General features: G+C 33.2%; 1 long non-coding RNA gene across 3 annotated transcripts in view; it reads left to right on the top strand.

Moving 5' to 3' along the window:
* Positions 1 to 1194: 1194 nt before the first annotated feature.
* Positions 1195 to 9720, top strand: part of LOC131545642 (uncharacterized) — a 36914-nt gene continuing 28388 nt past the window's right edge. For all 3 annotated transcript variants that reach the window (XR_009272472.1, XR_009272470.1, XR_009272471.1), the window contains exons 1-2: positions 1195 to 1334; positions 1511 to 1550. This is a non-coding gene — a long non-coding RNA (uncharacterized LOC131545642). The remainder of the gene's footprint in view (positions 1335 to 1510; positions 1551 to 9720) is intronic.

The raw sequence follows: 9720 nt of genomic DNA, 5'->3' as shown, positions 1-9720 counted from the left end.
TAGTATAAATATATCAAAACATTCATGAATCAAGATGCATTTACTTTGACAAGTAAAATGATTTAAGATATTAAAACTTTTCTTTTGTAGTTCTTCATGTTCTCTTTGGTGATTCTTGTTAGATTCAGATTATTGTGATATAGTCGAGTTACAGTATTAAAATATGTTTTCTCATTTTCACATAAAGGCAGTGAAACAGATCCTGTCATTATTGATGTATTATACTTTGAAGTAAATAATACCCTTTTCACATCAAAGTAATGAAAATGAGAAATTTTTGCGTCACAGTACTGACAATTTTGGGGGGGAATGTCCACAAATATATACTTTCAAAAATATTTTTAATTATATGCAAAAACAAAAAAAGGACAAAAATATATTTGCTAAAGTATGCTTCAAGTATGTTGAAACTAGATTAATTAGATGCACTTATAAAGACAATTCATTAACTTACTGTAACATTTAAAAAATAATAAATTTGCACACAATATTAAGTTCATGTAATTGCATTATGTCAACAGAACTCATCAAAATAAGGTTTGCAACTTAGATTTCAACCATGCAATTTGTATATTTGCTAAAGTATGTTTCACAATATATTTACGTAAATATATTTTCTATCAATATATTTCTGGACCTTTTTTTTTGGTAAATATAAATAAATATTCACAATATATATACATTCACGTGTCACGTTTGAAGAAAAAATGTACTTGTTGTCTGTAACACTTGTGAACATAATATATTTGAATAATCAGCAAAGAACATACTTTACAATGTAAAAAATATATATAAAAAATACAGCAATCATTATAAATTAGTTTTGATCGCTGGTCAGTCCATATTTGCATTTAGCATATATATATATTTTCTTTCTGCATAATTTGTGTATAATCTCTGTTCTGTTTTTGTGATTCTGTAGGCCACGAAATTATGTAAAACACACAAAGAATGATTCATGCACTTGGTTATTTACATATTGTGTGCAATTTTTGTAATAAAAATAAAGTGCAAACTTTTATTTTTATTTTCGTTCTTTTGTGACCAGTTGACCATACAGTAACAACTTTATTAAAGGATTTATGTAAATAATTATAATACACCTCACCGAAAACCATCCGTTTAAATAATGATAAACACTCAAACCACTTCATTTGCATATAACATAACATGCACGTTTGAAAAATTTCGGCGGGAAGAGTTCGAGCAAATAACGGATCTTTGCGTCACTCACGTGAATGAGTTTCTTCAATGGAGCACAAAAGAAGATATTATAAGAAATGTCTCGGTGTTTTTGTCCTTACAGTCAAAGGACAGGATTGAAGGATGTGAGGGTGAGTAAATAATGACAGAAAGATGGCTTATTTAATGAAATATCGCTTTAAAAGACTCGGAATGTAGTACGAGTCACGTGAACTACTGTTAGCATACTTTTATGATTTTTTTCACGACGTTTTTATGGTGCTCTTAGTCTTTTATGGAGTGTGATTTCTCCTTTTGTGTTCTACAGAAGAAAGAACATTATAATACTGGCTTGGACTGACATGAGGGTGAGTAAATGATGACAAGAAGGATCATTTTTACTCTATTCAAGTCTTTGCAGATTTTGGTATTTAATATTAATATGAATATTTCATGCTAAATATAAAGGCCAGTTCACAGTGATTCAGCAAACACCAATACATTACAACTGTCAGGCGTGTGTTTGTTAGTATTTGTTTTGTCAATGAAAACAAATGTGGATATTTTGTGAGTGTGTGTAAGGAGAGTACATTTCTATAAATAAAAGTAAAATGACTGGCACATGCATCTAAACCTCCTTTTAATATGAAATATCAAAATACACGTGACAGTCAAAAATCAAGCAAACAGATTGTTCCCATAATCTTCACATAAGGTTCTCGTTTGGTTGTTTTTGGGGAATCGAATAAGAACTTTCTGGGAACGTTCTCCGATGTAGGTTACCAAAAAGAACTGAGAACATAGTGAAAACATTCTGGGAACGTACTGACAATGTTAAGGGAACGTTCTCCAGTCCTACAGGAATGTTGTCTTTATGGAAAAAAACAACAACAAAAAAAAACTTTCCTGGATAACCAACAGAGAATGTTAGAATTTTTGTTGTGGGAACCATAAACTAACGTTCCCACAACGTTCTGCGAACCAAAAAGTCTTAGCTGGGTTGAAAGTAATTTAGGAATTTCTCTAATGACAGATAAATTGAGCTCTTTAACTAAATCTGCAGAAGCACTGAAGTACTGCATGTGTGATGACACGCCCCCTGCAGGTCAGGTGATGTACTGCATATTTAAATCACAATTACATTCAGACCAAACGTCTCTGAAATAATCATCTGCATTGGAAGAGGACCTGGAAATTCAGACTTGTAGCAAAAACACATTTAGTGAAAATACTTTCTGAAACACACACACATAACCTATAACACAACTGATAAAACGTTGTCTGGCTTTTATTTATCGTATCTCCAAATAGCGGTGTTATGTTGTGTTATGGTCAGAATACAGTGACCTTACTTGATCAAATGCACCGCAGGCCTTCAGATAAGAGGAGCAATATAAGAGCCAATGAAGAGAGCGGCCTGTAATTATTTGTGTCCTGTCAGGAGAAGGGCCTCTGGACCCCTGCGATTCAAATCTGGAGCTCGGAGGAACCAGAACGAGACAAATATCAGGCCGCTCTCGCGACACCGCTGAAATTGCATCAGTTTGTCATGAACGCCGCTGCCAGCCGCACAAACTATATCATCTGCTTGCAAATGCGAATCTTCAGTTCTCTGTGGGTGAAACATCTTTTTGGTCTCGTAGTGCTGTAATAACTGCAAATGAAATATATCCATTTTATAGTTCCTCTCTATTTATTTATTTATTTCCGCTGTTAGAGATATAATGCACTAGGTTTTATCTCTCCATGATTTGATATTAATTAACCGTGACTGTGATCGCATTACTTCAGTTAAAATTCAGTTTTTCTGTTTTGTTTCTCAAAGAAACGCGGCTCTTTGAGGAATCGCTCCGCACGCATGTTTCCTGATTTGGCAAATTTGAAGTTCACCGTCGTGTTGGCAAGCGGCGCGATAAGGCCGGTGTTAATTCATTTCTCTTATCTGTTTGTGATGTTCTTTATAATCCAGTGCCTGCTCATTTTCAGCGGGTAAGAGAAATGATTTCTGTGGCCGGACCTTTGTGTGTGTGTGTGTGTGTTCGTTTCGCTCTCGTGAGGGTCGGAGCAGATGAAACTTCAGCGTATCAGATGTAGAGTGTGTTGCATTCGATGTGGATAAACACGGGTGACTATTAAAGTGCATTGAAAATGAGAGGTCATGGCTAAACAGGTGTACAAATCAACTCAAGTCACATGTATTTCTGCAGTGCTTTATGCGGTACAGATTGTTTCAAAGCAGCTTCACATCAATAAACAGGAAAATAACAGAATCAATGATGGAAACTTCTTTAAATATGAAACAAATCCAAATTTCATTGTGTATTAGTGAATGTCCATTTTTTTTCAGTGCCGTTGGTTCCTGATGCATTTTTTCCATTCATTTTTCCCATAGGGATTATTAAAAAGTCTTGGTTAAAGCATTATAAGCCGTGAACTAAACCAACCGCACTGTAAAAAGTGATAAGTTGACTTAACTTAAAAAAATTGAGGAAACCCGTTGCCTTAAAAATTTTAAGTAAGTGATAATTAAAAAAAATAAGTTAATTTAATTGTCAAGTTCACTTAACTTTTTTTATTTTTTATTATTATGTTAAGTCAACTGAGCACTTTTTACAGCGCAGCTACGAAGCAAAAAATTGGACAAAAGGTACAAGACCATGTACTTAACGACTTTAATGAGGTAAATAACTACAATGAAGCATTGCAAATTACCTCTGGTGCTGCAGTCATTTTTGACCAAAAAATTACCATCATTTTTTAATTAATTGGAATGGTATGAAACTTGGTAAAGGGTTTGGCACTTGCTATGTGAACAGAAGAAAAAATCGTGGAGGTGATAAAATAGTCAGTCTTGCACTGTTTGCGGTCAAACATGATTGCATTGGGAACCAATGGGAAACTAATTTAATCTAGTGGAAACGTTTGTTACTGCCCCCGAACAAAATCCTTTTTTTTTTTTTTTTTTTATGATATCAACCTCAAATTTGCAAGACAACTTGTTTAGATTTATTGCTTTGATTTTCTCAGTCGATTATCTTCGATTATCTCTCGAGCTTTAGTTTAAAACTTGTTTTGGAAAGCGTATTAAAATTCAATTAATAATCGTATTTATATTAATTTAATTTAGTACAATAAAATCCGACAAAAATACAAAATATTAAATAAAAAACATTATCAAACCAAGATGTAGTATATATACATTAAGTTTAAGAGTGTATGGAGGCCGACCTGATTATATCATTTGCGGTGCTTCATGGTGGAATTTGCTGCACGGCATCATGGGTAATGTAGCTTTTCACCACAAATTCTACTTTTAAACACAGTTATTTTTATTTTAAGTTGAAATAATGCTAGCTAACGGCTTCAGCAGAAGCATACGATCAATTAACAACCTCGGTCTGTCCAACGCTATCTCACGACCAATTCGTACGTATTTTACGAGGTGGCTAACGCGTACGAATTCGTACGATTTATCTAAACCCCAGTGACGGGTAAGTTTAGGGGTGGGGTTAGGTGTAAGTCATTCATACAAATTCATACGAATTGGTAACTCGTAAAATACTTACGATTTAGCAAAAATCGTATTAATTTGTACGAGTGAGGCCGTATGAATTCGTACGAATTAGCCACCTCGTAAAACATGTACGAATTGCCGTGAGATGGGTCTGGTCTGTCTGTAAAGGTTTGTAAGTTATCGTTAAAAATCAGTTTCCGATGGAGAAAATGAATGGGTTTTTACTTCCGGGAACAGACTGTTGCGTTCTATTCTAAAGCAGCTCTAAAAAAGACAATAGTGACACTCAATTCAGTTGAGTGTTGATTCGATTCAGTTCAATAACAGTATAAAGTTCATCCATTATGAAACAAGTTCAATTCAGCTTTAAGCAGCTCTGCTGACGACAATAGTGTTATTATTCATGTGATCAGAAGTGGAGCAGATCACCGGTTTCATGTGTTTTCTGTGCTTCGCCTGCTCTGTTAATTGTGTATTTGCATGCATTAGCGCTCTTTAATAGAGGCAGTCGTGCCCTCGCCTGATTTCAATGTTTCTTAAAAATATCGATCTCCACTAATTGACTTTCTGTCTGAGGCCTAATGATTAAACTCAAACTGCAACCTTTGCTTTGAATTCGTGAACTCCCACGAGACCCTTTAAGCAAATTCAGAGAATATGAGCAAGGGACGCTCATAAACGCTCACGATACGAGACGTCAGACGAGCTTTACTGGAATGAAAGAAAAACAGTACAGTGTTTTCCATTCAGAAAAATCTAGTTTATCAGATCCGGCTCGTTTTTCCTGATTCTATTTGACTGCCAACGTGGACGGCAAGCGTTTCAGTACATTTCGGCGCCGGTGGAAGTATTGACCGCTCATTTGCATACATAAATCTATTGGCGATGTGACATTCGTCAATGAATCTCCAGCCACACACAAGGCTGCTGACTCGTGCGCACTGCATTATCATTTGTGACGAGCGTTTAATGAACTCTGACAGCCGCTGTCACCTGATGTTTATGGCATCTAGCTTTTCAGATGCATTTCATATCTTTTCCAGTCAAACACAATGAATTTGATGTCCAGTGCATGCTGTTGAAAATAATTTTCTTAGTATCTTTGTCTTGTTTTGTAGTATAAATATGTAAACACTATTGAATCAAGATGCATTTACTTGACAAGTAAAATGTGACCCTGGACCACAAAACCAGTCTTAAGTTGCTGGGGTGTATTTGCAGCAATATCCAAAAATACATTGTATGGGTCAAAATGATTGATTTTTCTTTTATGCCAAAAATCATTAAGATATTAAGTAAAGATCATGTTCCATGAAGAAATTTTCTACCATAAATATATCAAAACTTAATTTTTGATTTGTAATATGCATTGCTAAGAACTTCATTTGGACAACTTTAAAGGCGATTGGTTTTGTGGTCCAGGGTCACAAATGATTTAAGATATTAAGTCTTGTTTTCTAAAAAAAAAAAAAAAAAAAATCAAATTTTTGTTAGTTTTTGCTTAAAACAAGCAAAAATATCTGCCAATGGGGTCAGAAAAACTATCTTAGTTCAAAGGCTAAACAAGATTATTTTCCTCGACCCATTGCCAGATATTTTTGCTTGTTTTAAGGAAAATCAAAAACATTTTTTACAAGATATATTATCTCAAGTCATTTTACTTGTACAGTAAATTAATCTTGATTCAAGAATTTGTAGATATTTATACTAGAAAGCAAGACAAAAACACTAAGTAAGAGAATCATTTTTTGCAGCTGCTCTGCTATTTTCACTGCTTTGATCTGGAGTTTAATTTATGGACGTGTAAAGCGCTTTTGCTTTGATTCAACAGCTGATGAGAGATTCCTGGCTGTTTCTTTTGTTGTGTTGTGCTAAAGGTCAGAATGCTGTGGGAATTCATTTAATTGTGAGACGCGGGCCGCTGGCAGTGTCAAATGACTTTGGCCGTGAGTTCTTCCCATTTCATTAGCTGGCCGTTCTCCAATCCCTCACCCCGTAAATGCTCCGTGACACGCTCAGCGTTTAGTATGCAACAGATTATGAACGACCGCGGCGAGAAGTTAATAGGCGCTATGAGCGGCAGGCCCGGACCCATCAACATCTTTACCAACCAATCAGCGGGTCTTTAATGCCACAGAAATACAGCTGGCGTGATGTAATGAAGTCGTGTTCTTTAAGGCGCCCGGCCTCTTTTAGCTATAACCTTATCTGCTCCGTTGAATAGTTTTACGCTGATCAATAAACAGTTTTCTGTGGCCTTTTGCTGGTGTCACTTGTCATTGTAGAATGTAAATGCGTGTCAGAAACTAGCCTGACAGTTTCCCTTTGCTACATTACGAACGAGGGAAAAAGCCCATCAGCAATAAAACAGATGATGGCCGGTTCGATGCGATAGCGCTGCTGTTATTCCGGTGGCGTCGTGCCATTTAAAGTTGCATCGTTTTAACCAGGCTGATGAATCCATTTACAGATGATCTCAGGAGCGTTTGCGCTGTCTCGTCGGTTCAGCCCTGATGATGGATAATAGACTATTCTGTTTGACTAATATTTCAGCATGTCCATGTTCATTTATAAATGCAAAAATAATTTTCTTCCTCTGTATTTCTGTCTTGTTTTGCAGCATAAATATCTAAACATTCTTAAATCAAGATGCAGTTGCAAAATTACTTGTGACATTAAGTCTCGTTTTCTGAAAAAATTATCAAAACTAAGTGACTTAAAACAAGCTTAAAGCAAGAAAAAATATCTGCCAATGGGGTCAGAAAAATAAACTCGATTCAAGAGGAAAACTATTATTTTCTGATCCCATTTGCAGATATTTGTTCTCGTTTTCAGCATAAACTCACTTATTTTTAATGCATTTCTTAGAAAACAAGACTTCGTATCTTAAGTAATTTTGGCTTTCTAGTAAATGTATCTTGATTTAAGAATGTTTAGATATTTGTACTGGAAAATAAGACAAAAATACTGATTACAAAAATTAATTTTTTGCAGTGAAAGCTGCTAAAATTAAAATTTTGAATCATATATCCACTTTATTTTTAACGCACAAGCTATTTTCTATAAATGTACAAGATTTCTTATTTTTAACGCACAAGTAAGCTATTTTCTATAAATGCACAAGATTTCTTATTTTTAACGCACAAGTAAGCTATTTTCTATAAATGCACAAGATTTCTTATTTTTAACGCACAAGTAAGCTATTTTCTATAAATGCTCAAGATTTCTTATTTTTAACGCACAAGTAAGCTATTTTCTATAAATGCTCAAGATTTCTTATTTTTAACGCACAAGTAAGCTATTTTCTATAAATGCACAAGATTTCGGTAACACTTTACAATAAGGTTCATTAGTTAACATTAGTTAACAACATTAGTAAACATGAACTAAGAATGAACAATACTTCTACAGCATTTATTAATCTTAGTTAATGTTAATTTCAGCATTTACTAATGCATTATTAAAATCATAAGTTGTGTTTGTTAACATTAGTTAATGCACTGTGAACTAACATGAATAATCAACGAACAACTGTATTTTCATTAACTAACATTAACAAAGATTAATAAATAGTGTAATACATGCATTGTTCATTGTTTGTTCATGTTAGTTAATACATTAACTAATGTTAACAAATGACACCTTATTGTAAAGTGTTACCAAGATTTCCTATTTTTAACGCACAAGTAAGCTATTTTCTATAAATGCTCAAGATTTCTTATTTTTAACGCACAAGCTATTTTCTATAAATGTACAAGATTTCTTATTTTTAACGCACAAGTAAGCTATTTTCTATAAATGCACAAGATTTCTTATTTTTAACGCACAAGCTATTTTCTATAAATGCACAAGATTTCTTATTTTTAACGCACAAGTAAGCTATTTTCTATAAATGCACAAGATTTCTTATTTTTAACGCACAAGTAAGCTATTTTCTATAAATGCACAAGATTTCTTATTTTTAACGCACAAGTAAGCTATTTTCTATAAATGTACAAGATTTCTTATTTTTAACACACAAGTAAGCTATTTTCTATAAATGCACAAGATTTCTTATTTTTAACGCACAAGTAAGCTATTTTCTATAAATGCTCAAGATTTCTTATTTTTAACGCACAAGTAAGCTATTTTCTATAAATGCACAAGATTTCTTATTTTTAACGCAAGCTATTTTCTATAAATGCACAAGATTTCGGTAACACTTTACAATAAGGTTCATTAGTTAACATTAGTTAACAACATTAGTAAACATGAACTAAGAATGAACAATACTTCTACAGCATTTATTAATCTTAGTTAATGTTAATTTCAGCATTTACTAATGCATTATTAAAATCATAAGTTGTGTTTGTTAACATTAGTTAATGCACTGTGAACTAACATGAATAATCAACGAACAACTGTATTTTCATTAACTAACATTAACAAAGATTAATAAATAGTGTAATACATGCATTGTTCATTGTTTGTTCATGTTAGTTAATACATTAACTAATGTTAACAAATGACACCTTATTGTAAAGTGTTACCAAGATTTCTATTTTTAACGCACAAGTAAGCTATTTTCTATAAATGCTCAAGATTTCTTATTTTTAACGCAAGCTATTTTCTATAAATGTACAAGATTTCTTATTTTTAACGCACAAGTAAGCTATTTTCTATAAATGCACAAGATTTCTTATTTTTAACGCGCAAGCTATTTTCTATAAATGCACAAGATTTCTTATTTTTAACGCACAAGTAAGCTATTTTCTATAAATGCACAAGATTTCTTATTTTTAACGCACAAGTAAGCTATTTTCTATAAATGCACAAGATTTCTTATTTTTAACGCGCAAGCTATTTTCTATAAATGTACAAGATTTCTTATTTTTAACACACAAGCTATTTTCTATAAATGTACAAGATTTCTTATTTTTAACGCACAAGTAAGCTATTTTCTATAAATGCACAAGATTTCTTATTTTTAACACACAAGCTATTTTCTATAAATGTACAAGATTTCTTATTTTTAACGCGCAAGC

This window comes from Onychostoma macrolepis, chromosome 08 (genome assembly GCF_012432095.1).
Source record: "Onychostoma macrolepis isolate SWU-2019 chromosome 08, ASM1243209v1, whole genome shotgun sequence".
In the NCBI taxonomy this organism is placed as follows: Eukaryota; Metazoa; Chordata; class Actinopteri; order Cypriniformes; family Cyprinidae; genus Onychostoma; species Onychostoma macrolepis.
This window is presented reverse-complemented; position numbering and strand designations above follow the sequence as displayed.